Genomic DNA, 17,089 nt, shown 5'->3' with positions numbered 1-17,089 from the left:
GTCCTGCGTCTTCTAAACCAGTTAATGAACTGGTTTCCTTCTTACATTGACTCAGAATCACTACTCTGCTTTCTTTGTTTTAGCTGCTCAATACAACGGCAGTGGTTTTCAACAACTCTGTTTGCGCGCACGAATCTGAGTTGATTTTATTCGAACCTTTTTCAAGTTAGAATGGTTTTCACTAAGCCTGACTATTGAACAGAACGATTAAAACTGGAACGGTTCAAAAGACGTCTCCGCATCCGTAAAACACATTAAACTACCACAAAGAACGACTGCAATACGTGTTGATCCTCATGTTTCTATGTAAGGAGTAACATTACCGGTAGGTGGCGCTTTCACTAGTAGACACAAATGTTGCACTTGAGATCGATGTGTTAGGGAGAGGCAGTGGTCCAGAGGATGAGAGTGCTACCCTGGACACCAAACACTTCGGGATAACTGCGAGTTTAAAGAAAAAAATAAATTTTCAGTGGAATATACGATCGATTGGTAGGGAAGAGACGGCTGGTTGTCTGTAGAATATCGTGGAAGTGGTGCGTATGATACCTGACGTTCGTTTTAGAAAAAAATAGGACACTATAAGCCCACACCTTTGATGAATAGCTCTGATGTGAGGGATAAGGGCGGGTAACAGTGACACTCTTGACAACCATGAATAAGTAGAAACTTTGTTTCAATGTTGAGCTCTCCGAACAGAACTATCTGGAGATCTCTACGGGCTGGAGTAATTCTTCTTTTCCTGGGGTTACTGGCGGGAAGATGCTGTGCACATCCGGATGCGAAGCGGCTTCTCGATGACATTCTTAGCGGATATAACCGACTGATCCGTCCGGTCAGTAACCATACCGACAAACTGATTGTCAAATTAGGACTTCGACTGACCCAACTTATAGACGTCGTAAGTTCAGGTAAAACAGAACTTCGAGACACTAATAAGTAAAGACGGATCCATTTCAAATGAATAATGTATCTGTTGGTGTTGATGTGAGATTTATGTTATTATATAAAACGTATATTCCGGTTTTCGTGATGTCACGAAACTGTTTTTCACTTCGTCGTGATGATCGTTTTTGTTAAAACTGTTTTATTATCACATGAGTTTGGGTCGGTAGGATGAAACCAAGACACGTAAGGTATTTTTTTAAGATTTTAACCCTAAACTTATTGAGGGAATTCTCACTTCACTTCTTTTCTTAATTATTTACCAATCTACGTGTAGAACTATTTCATGATTGGCTTTGTCACAAATAACACGCCAGTTAGACAAACAAGTTTAAACAAAAATACCGGATATAACGCAGTTTTGCGCGCTCAATACCGCGGGATATTCTATGTGCTTAACATATAAAATTAACGATATAACCGTTTCTGCAAGTTATTTTTTGTTAAGTGTCACTCATAGTACGAGTTGGTGGTTAGTTAGTTTGTTTGTTTTGAATTTCGCACAAAGCTACTCGAGGGCTATCTGTGCTAGCCGTCCCTAATGTGGCAGTGTAAGACTAAAGGGAAGGCAGCTAGTCATCACCACCCACCGCCAACTCTTGGGCTACTCTTTTACCAACGAATAGTGGGATTGACCGTAACATTATAACACCCCACGGCTGAAAGGGCGAGCATGTTTGACGCGACCCTCAGATTACGAGTCGCACGCCTTAAAAACGCTGGGCCATGTCGGGCCTTGGCGGTTAGTGTGCCCCGCCTGTGAAAAAGAGAATTCCTTGTTCGGAACCCATTTCTCCCAGAATAGAACTATGACAGGTATTTAGTTTTAAGGAACGGTATTTCACTCTCCCAGCTGGGGCGTTCAGGGAGAAGATTATCCCACTTCGACCCGCTCCCAACTGGGGTGTTCAGGGAGAAAATTATCCCACTTCGACCCGCTCCTAACTGGGGTGTTCAGGGAGAAAATTATCCCACTTCAACACGCTCCCAAGTGGGGTGTTCAGGGAGAAGTTTATCCCACTTCGACCCGCTCCAAACTGGAGTGTTCAGGGAGAAGATTATACCACTTCGACCCGCTCGTGAATACATTTTAAAAGTTAAGGAATTAATGATTTTGGTGGTCAGTAAAAAGGTCAGTGAATCCCTATTGCAAGATTTGATAAATGTCTGGAGAGCGTCGAGGCAGAGCAAGTACCTAGGTCTTTAATGAAGGAAGTGGTGACGTCAAAATTGTGGACGGAGTTGTATAGAAAAGAATCAAACTATTTAACGGACCTTTACCAGGGATTAAGAAACTAACGGACCTTTACCAGAGATAAAGAAACTAACGGACCTTTCCCAGGGATTAAGAAACTAACGGACCTTTACCAGTGATTAAGAAACTAACGGACCTTTACCAGGGATTAAGAAACTAACGGACTTTTACCAGGGATTAAGAAACTAACGGACCTTTACCAGCGATTAAGAAACTAACGGACTTTTACCAGGGATTAAGAAACTAACGGACTTTTACCAGGGACTAAGAAACTAACGGGCTATTACCAGCGATTAAGAAACTAACGGACCTTTACCAGGGATTAAGAAACTAACGGACTTTTACCAGGGATTAAGAAACTAACGGGCCTTTACCAGCGATTAAGAAACTAACGGACCTTTACCAGGGATTAAGAAACTAACGGACTTTTATCAGGGATTAAGAAACTAACGGGCCTTTATCAGCGATTAAGAAACTAACGGACCTTTCCCAGGGATTAAGAAACTAACGGACCTTTACCAGTGATTAAGAAACTAACGGAGCTTTACCAGGGATTAGGAAACTAACGGACCTTTACCAGGGATTAGGAAACTAACGGACCTTTACCAGGGATTAAGAAACTAACGGACTTTTACCAGGGATTAAGAAACTAGCGGACTTGTACCAGGGATTAAGAAACTAACGGACTTTTACCAGGGATTAAGAAACTAACGGACCTTTACCAGCGATTAAGAAACTAACGGACCTTTACCAGGGATTAAGAAACTAACGGACTTTTACCAGGGATTAAGAAACTAACGGGCCTTTACCAGGGATTAAGAAACCAACGGACTTTTACCAGGGTATAAGAAACTAACGGACTTTTACCAGGGATTAAGAAACTAACGGCCCTTTACCAGCGATTAAGAAACTAACGGACCTTTACCAGGGATTAAGAAACTAACGTACTTTTACCAGCGATTAAGAAACTAACGGACCTTTACCAGGGATTAAGAAACTAACGGACTTTTACCAGGGATTAAGAAACTAACGGGCCTTTACCAGCGATTAAGAAACTAACGGACCTTTACCAGGGATTAAGAAACTAACGGACTTTTATCAGGGATTAAGAAACTAACGGGCCTTTATCAGCGATTAAGAAACTAACGGACCTTTCCCAGGGATTAAGAAACTAACGGACCTTTACCAGTGATTAAGAAACTAACGGAACTTTACCAGGGATTAGGAAACTAACGGACCTTTACCAGGGATTAGGAAACTAACGGACCTTTACCAGGGATTAAGAAACTAACGGACTTTTACCAGGGATTAAGAAACTAGCGGACTTGTACCAGGGATTAAGAAACTAACGGACTTTTACCAGGGATTAAGAAACTAACGGACTTTTACCAGGGATTAAGAAACTAACGGGCCTTTACCAGGGATTAAGAAACCAACGGACTTTTACCAGGGTATAAGAAACTAACGGACTTTTACCAGGGATTAAGAAACTAACGGCCCTTTACCAGCGATTAAGAAACTAACGGACCTTTACCAGGGATTAAGAAACTAACGTACTTTTATCAGGGATTAAGAAACTAACGGACTTTTATCAGGGATTAAGAAACTAACGGACTTTTACCAGGGATTAAGAAACTAACGGGCCTTTACCAGGGATTAAGAAACCAACGGACTTTACCAGGGTATAAGAAACTAACGGACTTTACCAGGGATTAAGAAACTAACGGCCCTTTACCAGCGATTAAGAAACTAACGGACCTTTACCAGGGATTAAGAAACTAACGTACTTTTATCAGGGATTAAGAAACTAACGTACTTTTATCAGGGATTAAGAAACTAACGGACTTTTATCAGGGATTAAGAAACTAACGGACTTTTACCAGGGATTAAGAAACTAACGGACTTTTACCAGGGATTAAGAAACTAACGGGCATTTACCAGGGATTAAGAAACTAACGGACTTTTACCAGGGATTAAGAAACTAACGGATGCTTACGGATTTATTTATGCGTTTGAGAGCATGCTAGTTGTGTGTCAAAGGTAATAACTAGAAATTTGGTCGTTAGGCTTATATGACTTACCTTATTTGGTTATTCCTATGTTGGATTTTCACCTTTATTAACCTCCTCAAGTTGTTCATTTAGGTTATAGCGGAAAATAAGTGCTGTTACCGTCCTGTTGTCGCACCATTCGTGGATGGTGTCTAGAAATTTTTGGATTCTGTTTGCAGCGATTAGTGGATTTTGCGAGGCTGCTCCAGACGAAAATGTCGTCTGCATATTGCGATAAGTAACTGTATGGGAAGCTAGGAAAAGGGATATTGCTGGCAAACAGGATGTATGGTAGGGGAGAAAAAACAAATCCTTGTGGTACATATTGAATGTGTTAGAGAATGTTTTGTACCATGGCTGTTCTGTCCGTGAGAAATCCACCTCCTTGTGGTACATATTGAATGTGTTAGAGGATGTTTTGTACCATGGCTGTTCTGTCCGTGAGAAATCCACCTCCTTGTGGTACATATTGAATGTGTTAGAGGATGTTTTGTACCATGGCTGTTCTGTCCGTGAGAAATCCACCTCCTTGTGGTACATATTGAATGTGTTAGAGGATGTTTTGTACCATGGCTGTTCTGTCCGTGAGAAATCCACCTCCTTGTGGTACATATTGAATGTGTTAGAGAATGTTTTGTACCATGGCTGTTCTGTCCGTGAGAAATCCACCTCCTTGTGGTACATATTGAATGTGTTAGAGGATGTTTTGTACCATGGCTGTTCTGTCCGTGAGAAATCCACCTCCTTGTGGTACATATTGAATGTGTTAGAGGATGTTTTGTACCATGGCTGTTCTGTCCGTGAGAAATCCACCTCCTTGTGGTACATATTGAATGTGTTAGAGAATATTTTGTACCATGGCTGTTCTGTCCGTGAGAAAATTTGAGATCCACCTCAGGGTGGTGGTGTCAGTTTCCATTTTTTGCAGACGATATCTGAGGTCATGTTGCCACACAGGGTCAAATGATTTTTGTATATTCAGGAAAACTACAATAGTCGCTTGGTTGTTGTTAAATGGTCTATGTCTGGATTGGGTAAGTGATGTTAAATGGTCTATGTCTGGATTCGGTAAGTGTTGTTAAATGGTCTATGTCTGGATTCGGTAAGTGTTGTTAAATGGTCTATGTCTGGATACGGTAAGTCTTGTTAAATGGTCTATGTCTGGATTCGGTAAGTCTTGTTAAAAGGTCTATGTCTGGATTCGGTAAGTGTTGATAAATGGTCTATGTCTGGATTCGGTAAGTTTTGTTAAATGGTCTATGTCTGGATTCGGTAAGTCTTGTTAAATTGTCTATGTCTGGATTCGGTAAGTGTTATTAAATGGTTTATGTCTGGATTCGGTAATTATTGTTAAATGGTTTATGGTTTGCCTTCCCTTGAAGAAGTAGTTTTGTAAGTTTGGTGTGAGGTTGTAGTTTTAACAGAACAAGGGTAGTCTGTAAGAAATGTTTCTTTTTTCTAACAGAACAAGGGTAGTCTGTAAGAAATGTTTCTTTTTTCTAACAGAACAAGGGTCGTCTGTAAGAAATGTTTCTTTTTTCTAACAGAACAAGGGTAGTCTGTAAGAAATGTTTTTTTTTCTAACAGAACAAGGGTAGTCTGTAAGAAATGTTTCTTTTTCTAACAGAACAAGGGTAGTCTGTAAGAAATGTTTCTTTTTCTAACAGAACAAGGGTCGTCTGTAAGAAATGTTTCTTTTTTCTAACAGAACAAGGGTAGTCTGTAAGAAATGTTTCTTTTTTCTAACAGAACAAGGGTAGTCTGTAAGAAATGTTTCTTTTTTCTAACAGAACAAGGGTCGTCTGTAAGAAATGTTTCTTTTTCTAACAGAACAAGGGTCGTCTGTAAGAAATGTTTCTTTTTTCTAACAGAACAAGGTAGTCTGTAAGAAATGTTTCTTTTTTCTAACAGAACAAGGGTAGTCTGTAAGAAATGTTTCTTTTTTCTAACAGAACAAGGGTAGTCTGTAAGAAATGTTTCTTTTTTCTAACAGAACAAGGGTAGTCTGTAAGAAATGTTTCTTTTTTCTAACAGAACAAGGGTCGTCTGTAAGAAATGTTTCTTTTTTCTAACAGAACAAGGGTAGTCTGTAAGAAATGTTTCTTTTTTCTAACAGAACAAGGGTAGTCTGTAAGAAATGTTTCTTTTTTCTAACAGAACAAGGGTCGTCTGTAAGAAATGTTTCTTTTTCTAACAGAACAAGGGTAGTCTGTAAGAAATGTTTCTTTTTTCTAACAGAACAAGGGTCGTCTGTAAGAAATGTTTCTTTTTTCTAACAGAACAAGGTAGTCTGTAAGAAATGTTTCTTTTTTCTAACAGAACAAGGGTAGACTGTAAGAAATGTTTCTTTTTTTCTAACAGAACAAGGGTAGTCTGTAAGAAATGTTTCTTTTTTCTAACAGAACAAGGGTCGTCTGTAAGAAATGTTTCTTTTTTCTAACAGAACAAGGGTAGTCTGTAAGAAATGTTTCTTTTTTCTAACAGAACAAGGGTAGTCTGTAAGAAATGTTTCTTTTTTCTAACAGAACAAGGTAGTCTGTAAGAAATGTTTCTTTTTTCTAACAGAACAAGGGTAGTCTGTAAGAAATGTTTCTTTTTTCTAACAGAACAAGGGTAGTCTGTAAGAAATGTTTCTTTTTTCTAACAGAACAAGGGTAGTCTGTAAGAAATGTTTTTTTTTTCTAACAGAACAAGGGTAGTCTGTAAGAAATGTTTTTTTTTTCTAACAGAACAAGGGTAGTCTGTAAGAAATGTTTCTTTTTTCTAACAGAACAAGGGTAGTCTGTAATAAATGTTTCATTTTTCTAACAGAACAAGGGTCGTCTGTAAGAAATGTTTCTTTTTTCTAACAGAACAAGGGTAGTCTGTAAGAAATGTTTCTTTTTTCTAACAGAACAAGGGTAGTCTGTAAGAAATGTTTCTTTTTTCTAACAGAACAAGGGTCGTCTGTAAGAAATGTTTCTTTTTTCTAACAGAACAAGGGTAGTCTGGAAGAAATGTTTCTTTTTTCTAACAGAACAAGGGTAGTCTGTAAGAAATGTTTCTTTTTTCCAACACAACTGAGAAGACTCTTCTAGCGGAATACTTCAGAGGGTCTCCAACACAGAACCTCCACACTCAAACATGAAGTTGATAATCACTCTACCATCAATTCAGATCTTTAGCACCTATTTCTCCCAAACCACGCTCTGTCCTCAAAATAAGAGGATGCGCCCTCACGACCAACTCCCAAAAACCAGTCAGACGAGAACAGCCCACGGGTTATTGGAGAGTATTGTTGATTGGCTGTCTTTGATTTAACCTATCACCTCAGAGTTAGGGTTGGCTTCTCCAAAGTAGTTCTGATGTCTTTTTGCGCGAAATTCTGAATAGAAAACAAACAAATAATTAGCATAAGATCAATCATAGCGTCCCACACGCCACCTGCTGGTGTTAAACGGTATAACAAAACAATTCAATGAAAACCTTTCTCACTTTAAAGGAAATATTTATTTATAGCTGTTAAGCATTGATAATTAACTAAGTGAATTACTATCTAAAGTTATCTGTAGTTTACAGTTTTAGAATCTTGCCTAAAAATAAAATAAATAATAAGTTATATTATTCTATAGTTTTTAGTCGTAGAATATTACCTTAAAATAAAATAGATAATAAGTTATATTATTCTATAGTTTGCAGTTGTAGAATCGTACCTTATAACAAAATAAATAATAAGTTATATTATTCTATAGTTTGCAGTTGTAGAATCTTACCTTACAATAAAATAAATAATGAGTTGTTATGTTCTACAGTTTCGTTTTAAATAGAAGTAATCTGTACGCCTTCATCAACCTTACAATAAAATAAATAATGAGTTAATATGTTCTATATTTTACAGTTGCAGAATTTTGCCTTACAATGAAATAAATAATAAGTTATAATGTTCTATAGTTTACAGTTGTGGAATCTAACCTTACAATAAATACAAGTAATGTGTCCGCCTTCATCAAATTATTTTTCAGGTTGGATTTTGTAATATTCCTTAATTACGTGATTGAACATTGACATTACCAAAATGTAGGAGTTTCTTGTAGTTAAGTACAAAGTTATACGATAGGCTATCTGTTCTATGCCCGCTACGGGTTTAAAAGCCTGGGTTTAAGACTTCGGACTTATCTGTGAGGGTAACAAACTGATTAATAATGCACTTTCTGGTAATTTTTAACGTGAAGCTTTCTTTGTACTGTTTTCATGGAACCAAGTCTGTTAGCGAAGTAACCATATAACCAAGTCTGTTAGTGAAGTAACCATATAACCAAGTCTGTTAGTGAAGTAACCATATAACCAAGTCTGTTAGTGAGGTAACCATATAATTATATAACCAAGTCTGTTAGTGAAGTAACCATATAACCAAGTCCGTTAGTGAAGTAACCATATAACTATACAACCAAATCTGTTAGTGAAGTAACCATATAACCAAGACTGTTGGTGAAGTAACCATATAACCAAGTCTGTTAGTGAAATAACCATATAACTATACAACCAAGTCTGTTAGTGAGGTAACCATATAACCAAGTCTGTTAGTGAAGTAACCATATAACTATACAACCAAATCTGTTAGTGAAGTAACCATATAACCAAGTCTGTTAGCGGAGTAACCATATAACTATATAACCAAATCTGTTAGTGAAGTAACCACATAACCAAGTCTGTATGGAAGTAATCATGTGACTATTCTCATGGAACCATATCTGTCAGTGAACTAATGTGAACTCGCCATGTAACTACCCTCGTTCACAGGAAGAAAGACAATTTCTGTTCCCTATGTTTCTTCACAAACGTTACAGTGATGTTGAATTTTTATAACTTGGCCAATTATCATACAAATGAAGACAATATTTTTAATATTTTACTTTTATTGTTTGTTAAAAACTAATATTTTACTATTTAATTGTTTGTTAAAAACTAATATTTTACTATTTAATTGTTTGTTTAAAGCTTATATTTTGCTATCACGTATTTGTTTGAAGCCGATATTTGACTAGTGACGTGTTTGTTTCATGCTATTTTACCAATAACATCCATGTTTCCAGCTAAGAATTTACTATCCAAGTGTTTATTATAGACTAATAGTTTACTATCCACGTGTTTATTTCAGACTTAGAGTTTACTATCCATGTGTTTGTTGATAACTTTCTGTTTTAACCATGTTTGTTGATAACTTTCTATTTTAATCATGTCAGTGAACGACAAACCCCTGAAGACTTTTCAAGACCTGGAGAGAAACGAATCTTACTCTAGCGTGAATTATTAATATTTTACTCAGACGTTTGTTTTATATACTACAGATATTACAGTTTTTACAGTTATTACAGACATTACAGTTATTACAGTTTTTACAGTTATTGCAGATATTACAGTTATTACAGATATCACAGTTTTTACAGATATTACAGTTTTTACAGATATTACAGATATCACAGTTTTTACAGTTATTACAGATATTACAGTTATTACAGATATTACAGTTTTTACAGATGTTACAGTTTTTACAGTTATTACAGATATTGTTAAAGAATGAAATTTAGTCAAATTAATTATACAGTACAAATTTGTTAATCTCTAATTTTCATCTTAAAATTTAAGAAGGTTCTAAACAGTGAACAAAAGAAGGTTTTAAATAATGAACAAAAGAAGGTTCCAAACAGTGAACAAAAGAAGGTTTCAAACAGTGGACAAAAGAAGGTTTCAAACAGTGAACAAAAGATGGTTTTAAATAGTGAACAAAAGAAGGTTTCAAATAGTGAACACAAGAAGGTTTCAAACAGTGGACAAAAGAAGGTTTCAAACAGTGAACAAAAGATGGTTTTAAATAGTGAACACAAGAAGGTTCCAAACAGTGAACACAAGAAGGTTTTAAATAGTGAACAAAAGAAGGTGTTAAATAGTGAACAAAAGAAGGTTTCAAATAGTGAACACAAGAAGGTTCCAAACAGTGAACACAAGAAGGTGTTAAATAGTGAACAAAAGAAGGTTTTAAATAGTGAACAAAAGAAGGTTCCAAACAGTGAACAAAAGAAGGTTTTAAATAGTGAACAAAAGAAGGTTCCAAACAGTGAACACAAGAAGGTTTCAAACAGTGAACACAAGAAGGTTTTAAATAGTGAACAAAAGAAGGTTTCAAACATTGAACAAAAGAAGGTTTTAAATAGTGAACAAAAGAAGGTTTTAAATAGTGAACAAAAGAAGGTTTTAAATAGTGAACACAAGAAGGTTTCAAACAGTGAACACAAGAAGGTTTTAAACAGTGAACAAAAGAAGGTTTTAAATAGTGAACAAAAGAAGGTTTTAAATAGTGAACAAAAGAAGGTTTCAAACAGTGAACACAAGAAGGTTTTAAACAGTGAACAAAAGAAGGTTTTAAACAGTGAACAAAAGAAGGTTTTAAATAGTGAACACAAGAAGGTTTCAAACAGTGAACACAAGAAGGTTTCAAACAGTGAACACAAGAAGGTTTTAAATAGTGAACAAAAGAAGGTTTTAAATAGTGAACAAAAGAAGGTTCCAAACAGTGAACAAAAGAAGGTTTTAAATAGTGAACACAAGAAGGTTCCAAACAGTGAACACAAGAAGGTTTCAAACAGTGAACACAAGAAGGTTTTAAATAGTGAACAAAAGAAGGTTTCAAACATTGAACAAAAGAAGGTTTTAAATAGTGAACAAAAGAAGGTTTTAAATAGTGAACAAAAGAAGGTTTTAAATAGTGAACACAAGAAGGTTTCAAACAGTGAACACAAGAAGGTTTTAAACAGTGAACAAAAGAAGGTTTTAAATAGTGAACAAAAGAAGGTTTTAAATAGTGAACAAAAGAAGGTTTCAAACAGTGAACACAAGAAGGTTTTAAACAGTGAACAAAAGAAGGTTTCAAACAGTGAACACAAGAAGGTTTTAAACAGTGAACAAAAGAAGGTTTTAAACAGTGAACAAAAGAAGGTTTTAAATAGTGAACACAAGAAGGTTTCAAACAGTGAACACAAGAAGGTTTCAAACAGTGAACACAAGAAGGTTTTAAATAGTGAACAAAAGAAGGTTTCAAATAATGAACACAAGAAGGTTTCAAACAGTGAACACAAGAAGGTTTCAAACAGTGAACACAAGAAGGTTTCAAACAGTGAACACAAGAAGGTTTTAAATAGTGAACAAAAGAAGGTTTTAAATAGTGAACAAAAGAAGGTTTCAAACAGTGAACACAAGAAGGTTTTAAACAGTGAACAAAAGAAGGTTTTAAATAGTGAACAAAAGAAGGTTTTAAATAGTGAACAAAAGAAGGTTCCAAACAGTGAACAAAAGAAGGTTCGAAACAGTGAACACAAGAAGGTTTTAAACAGTGAACAAAAGAAGGTTTCAAACAGTGAACAAAAGAAGGTTTTAAACAGTGAACAAAAGAAGGTTTCAAACAGTGAACAAAAGAAGGTTTCAAACATTGAACAAAAGAAGGTTTTAAACAGTGAACAAAAGAAGGTTTCAAACAGTGAACAAATGAAGGTTTTAAACAGTGAACAAAAGAAGGTTTTAAATAGTGAACAAAAGAAGGTTCCAAACAGTGAACAAAAGAAGGTTTTAAACAGTGAACACAAGAAGGTTTTAAACAGTGAACAAAAGAAGGTTCCAAACAGTGAACAAAAGAAGGTTTTAAATAGTGAACACAAGAAGGTTTTAAATAGTGAACAAAAGAAGGTTCCAAACAGTGAACAAAAGAAGGTTTTAAATAGTGAACACAAGAAGGTTCCAAACAGTGAACACAAGAAGGTTTTAAATAGTGAACAAAAGAAGGTTCCAAACAGTGAACAAAAGAAGGTTTTAAATAGTGAACAAAAGAAGGTTCCAAACAGTGAACAAAAGAAGGTTTTAAACAGTGAACAAAAGAAGGTTTCAAATAGTGAACACAAGAAGGTTTCAAACAGTGAACACAAGAAGGTTTTAAACAGTGAACAAAAGAAGGTTCCAAACAGTGAACAAAAGAAGGTTTTAAATAGTGAACAAAAGAAGGTTCCAAACAGTGAACAAAAGAAGGTTTTAAACAGTGAACAAAAGAAGGTTTCAAATAGTGAACACAAGAAGGTTTCAAACAGTGAACACAAGAAGGTTTTAAACAGTGAACAAAAGAAGGTTTTAAATAGTGAACAAAAGAAGGTTTTAAATAGTGAACAAAAGAAGGTTCCAAACAGTGAACAAAAGAAGGTTCGAAACAGTGAACACAAGAAGGTTTTAAACAGTGAACAAAAGAAGGTTTCAAACAGTGAACAAAAGAAGGTTTTAAACAGTGAACAAAAGAAGGTTTCAAACAGTGAACAAAAGAAGGTTTCAAACATTGAACAAAAGAAGGTTTTAAACAGTGAACAAAAGAAGGTTTCAAACAGTGAACAAATGAAGGTTTTAAACAGTGAACAAAAGAAGGTTTTAAATAGTGAACAAAAGAAGGTTCCAAACAGTGAACAAAAGAAGGTTTTAAACAGTGAACACAAGAAGGTTTTAAACAGTGAACAAAAGAAGGTTCCAAACAGTGAACAAAAGAAGGTTTTAAATAGTGAACACAAGAAGGTTTTAAATAGTGAACAAAAGAAGGTTCCAAACAGTGAACAAAAGAAGGTTTTAAATAGTGAACACAAGAAGGTTCCAAACAGTGAACACAAGAAGGTTTTAAATAGTGAACAAAAGAAGGTGTTAAATAGTGAACAAAAGAAGGTTTCAAATAGTGAACACAAGAAGGTTCCAAACAGTGAACACAAGAAGGTTTTAAATAGTGAACAAAAGAAGGTGTTAAATAGTGAACAAAAGAAGGTTTTAAACAGTGAACAAAAGAAGGTTTTAAATAGTGAACAAAAGAAGGTTCCAAACAGTGAACAAAAGAAGGTTCGAAACAGTGAACACAAGAAGGTTTCAAATATTGAACAAAATTTCGTATGAATCTTTTAAATTATTGAATATATATATTGTCCAATCTGAAACCCTGAGTTAAATTTTAATATAAAATTAGGGTAAAATTTATTAGCAGCAGTTTCCGTCAGTTTTTGTTACTATTTCAATTAATTCAATAAATTTAAACACCTTAATGATAAAAAAGATTTAAGATCGGTGGTCACTAGATATAAACTCATCATGTTCAAAGAGAGTAAAAAGATCATTTAAAGGGACACACGTTTCTCTTTCAAACATTGTTTGATTTTCATAACTTCGTGTTCGTCTTTCAAATCCTCATTTGAGTTTGTTTTAATGTTTCATGGTTAGTTTCCCAAACTCGGTATTTATCTCCTTTTAAATATATAGATATCAGAGAACCTGTCCACACTGTACTAGATGGTGCCATCTCTTAGAATATATTAACACATGTGACACTCCAAAACTAATAAAATAAATAGATGTCCTAGTAATACAACGGAAATTTCACGAACTTAACGACGTTATATTTTGGAGTTCACTTCCCTACAGTGGACAGATCAGAGATCCCGTTTTGGCTTTGCACAAAACAAACAACCTAATACAGAACTAAGTATTTGGATTAAGTCTTTGTAAAATCTAGTGTCAGTCCACAGTCTAATAAATTAGAATATATATATATACTGTACGGTCTCCACCGTGGCACAGCGGTATATTTGCGGATTTATAACGCTAGAAACCAGGTTTTGATACCCGTGGTGGGCAGTTCGCACTTAGCCCACTGTGTTGCTTTGCGCTTAACATCAAACAAATACGAAAATAATCTTTGCGCTAGCTTTGTAAGACATGACGTGTCATTACACGTTTGTAAAACCCTAACCTTACTAATAGGTGTATAACAAAGTGGTAACGTATAAAGATAAAATATTCTGGCCTGTATAGTTTTATATTGAAAAGTTTACAACACTGAAATCACTATTATATCAGATGTTTTGTGACACCATCTTTAACACCTGAAGTTTATGTCACAGAACATCAAAATATATGAAGATTTTTTAAAGATAATTCTCTGTTTTAACATTTAATAATGTATCAACAACTTATCGTGTGATTTTAACGTTCTACTCTTTCAAACTGTAAATATAGATTTTCTACGCACGTGTCGTTTTAATAATTTATAGTTTCGACTGTTTGTCATTTTGACATATAAAGAAAATCTTTTTTCTTTCTTCTACAGAACCTGAAACACCAGTTTATGACAACAAATGTATGGGTAAACCAGGTAAAGATATATTTCTAGATTTGTTACTTTCTATACATCAGTTAAAAATAAGAGTTTTGTTGATGATACAAACTTAGTGGCACGTGCGTTAAAATATATAAAAAAAAAACAGTTTTATATCACAACCATAGTGTTAGTTCAAGATGTATGTGAATAATACAGTTTTATATCACAACAATAGTGTTAGTTCACGATGTGTGTGAATAATACAGTTTTATATCACAACAATAGTGTTAGTACACGATGTGTGTGATTAATACAGTTTTATATCACAACAATAGTATTAGTCCACGATGTGTGTGAATAATACAGATTTATATCACAATAAGGTTAGTTCAAGATGTGTGTCAATAATACAGTTTTATATCACAACAATAGTGTTAGTCCACGATGTTTATGAATAATATAGTTTCATATCACAACAATAGTGTTAGTACACGATGTATGTGAATAATACAGTATTATATCACAACAATAGTGTTAGTACACGATGTGTGTGAATAATACAGTTTTATATCACAACAATAGTGTTAGTCCACGATGTTTGTGAATAATACAGTTTTATATCACAACAATAGTGTTAGTACACGATGTGTATGATTAATACAGTTTTATCTCACAACAATAGTATTAGTCCACGATGTGTGTGAATAATACAGATTTATATCACAATAAGGTTAGTTCAAGATGTGTGTCAATAATACGGTTTTATATCACAACAATAGTGTTAGTCCACGATGTTTATGAATAATATAGTTTCATATCACAACAATAGTGTTAGTACACGATGTATGTGAATAATACAGTATTATATCACAACAATAGTGTTAGTACACGATGTGTGTGAATAATACAGTTTTATATCACAACAATAGTGTTAGTACACGATGTGTGTGAATAATACAGATTTATATCACAATAAGGTTAGTTCAAGATGTGTGTCAATAATACAGTTTTATATCACAACAATAGTGTTAGTCCACGATGTTTGTGAATAATACAGTTTTATATCACAACAATAGTGTTAGTACACGATGTGTGTGAAGAAACAGTTTTATATCACAACAATAGTGTTAGTACATGATGTGTGTGAATAATACAGTTTTATATCACAACAGTAGTGTTAGTACACGAAGTGTGTGAATAATACAGTTTTATATCACAACAATAGTGTTAGTACACGATGTGTGTGAATAATACAATTTTATATCACAACAATAGTGTTGGTACACGATGTGTGTGAATAATACAGTTTTATATCACAACAATAGTGTTAGTACACGATGTGTGTGATTGATACAGTTTTATATCACAACAATGGTATTAGTCCACGATGTGTGTGAATAATACAGATTTATATCACAATAAGGTTAGTTCAAGATGTGTGTCAATAATACAGTTTTATATCACAACAATAGTGTTAGTCCACGATGTTTATGAATAATATAGTTTCATATCACAACAATAGTGTTAGTACACGATGTATGTGAATAATACAGTATTATATCACAACAATAGTGTTAGTACACGATGTGTGTGAATAATACAGTTTTATATCACAACAATAGTGTTAGTACACGATGTGTGTGAATAATACAGATTTATATCACAATAAGGTTAGTTCAAGATGTGTGTCAATAATACAGTTTTATATCACAACAATAGTGTTAGTCCACGATGTTTGTGAATAATACAGTTTTATATCACAACAATAGTGTTAGTACACGATGTGTGTGAAGAAACAGTTTTATATCACAACAATAGTGTTAGTATATGATGTGTGTGAATAATACAGTTTTATATCACAACAGTAGTGTTAGTACACGAAGTGTGTGAATAATACAGTTTTATATCACAACAATAGTGTTAGTACACGATGTGTGTGAATAATACAGTTTTATATCACAACAATAGTGTTAGTACACGATGTGTGTGAATAATACAGTTTTATATCACAACAATAGTGTTAGTTCACGATGTTTGTGAATAATACAGTTTTATATCACAACAATAGAGTTTATACACGATGTGTGTGAATAATACAGTTTAGTATCACAACAATAGTGTTACTTCACGATGTGTCTGAATAATACAGTTTTATATCACAACAATAGTGTTAGTTCACGATGTGTGTGAATAATACACTTTTATATCACAACAATAGTGTTAGTACACGATGTGTGTGAATAATACAGTATTATATCACAACAATAGTGTTAGTACACGATGTGTGTGAATAATACAGTTTTATATCACAACAATAGTGTTAGTACACGATGTGTGTGATTGATACAGTTTTATATCACAACAATAGTATTAGTCCACGATGTGTGTGAATAATACAGATTTATATCACAATAAGGTTAGTTCAAGATGTGTGTCAATAATACAGTTTTATATCACAACAATAGTGTTAGTCCACGATGTTTATGAATAATATAGTTTCATATCACAACAATAGTGTTAGTACACGATGTATGTGAATAATACAGTTTTACATCACAACAATAGTGTTAGTACACGATGTGTGTGAATAATACAGTTTTATATCACAACAATAGTGTTAGTACACGATGTGTGTGAATAATACAGATTTATATCACAATAAGGTTAGTTCAAGATGTGTGTCAATAATACAGT

General features: G+C 34.3%; 1 pseudogene; it reads left to right on the top strand.

The window, feature by feature from the left end:
- The first annotated feature begins 498 nt into the window (after positions 1-498).
- Positions 499-17,089, top strand: part of LOC143238418 (acetylcholine receptor subunit alpha-like 1) — a 41,262-nt pseudogene continuing 24,671 nt past the window's right edge.

Source organism: Tachypleus tridentatus, chromosome 2, assembly GCF_004210375.1.
Source record: "Tachypleus tridentatus isolate NWPU-2018 chromosome 2, ASM421037v1, whole genome shotgun sequence".
Lineage (NCBI taxonomy): Eukaryota > Metazoa > Arthropoda > Merostomata > Xiphosura > Limulidae > Tachypleus > Tachypleus tridentatus.
Note: the sequence above shows the minus strand (reverse complement) of the source record. Positions and strands in the feature narration are given on the sequence as shown.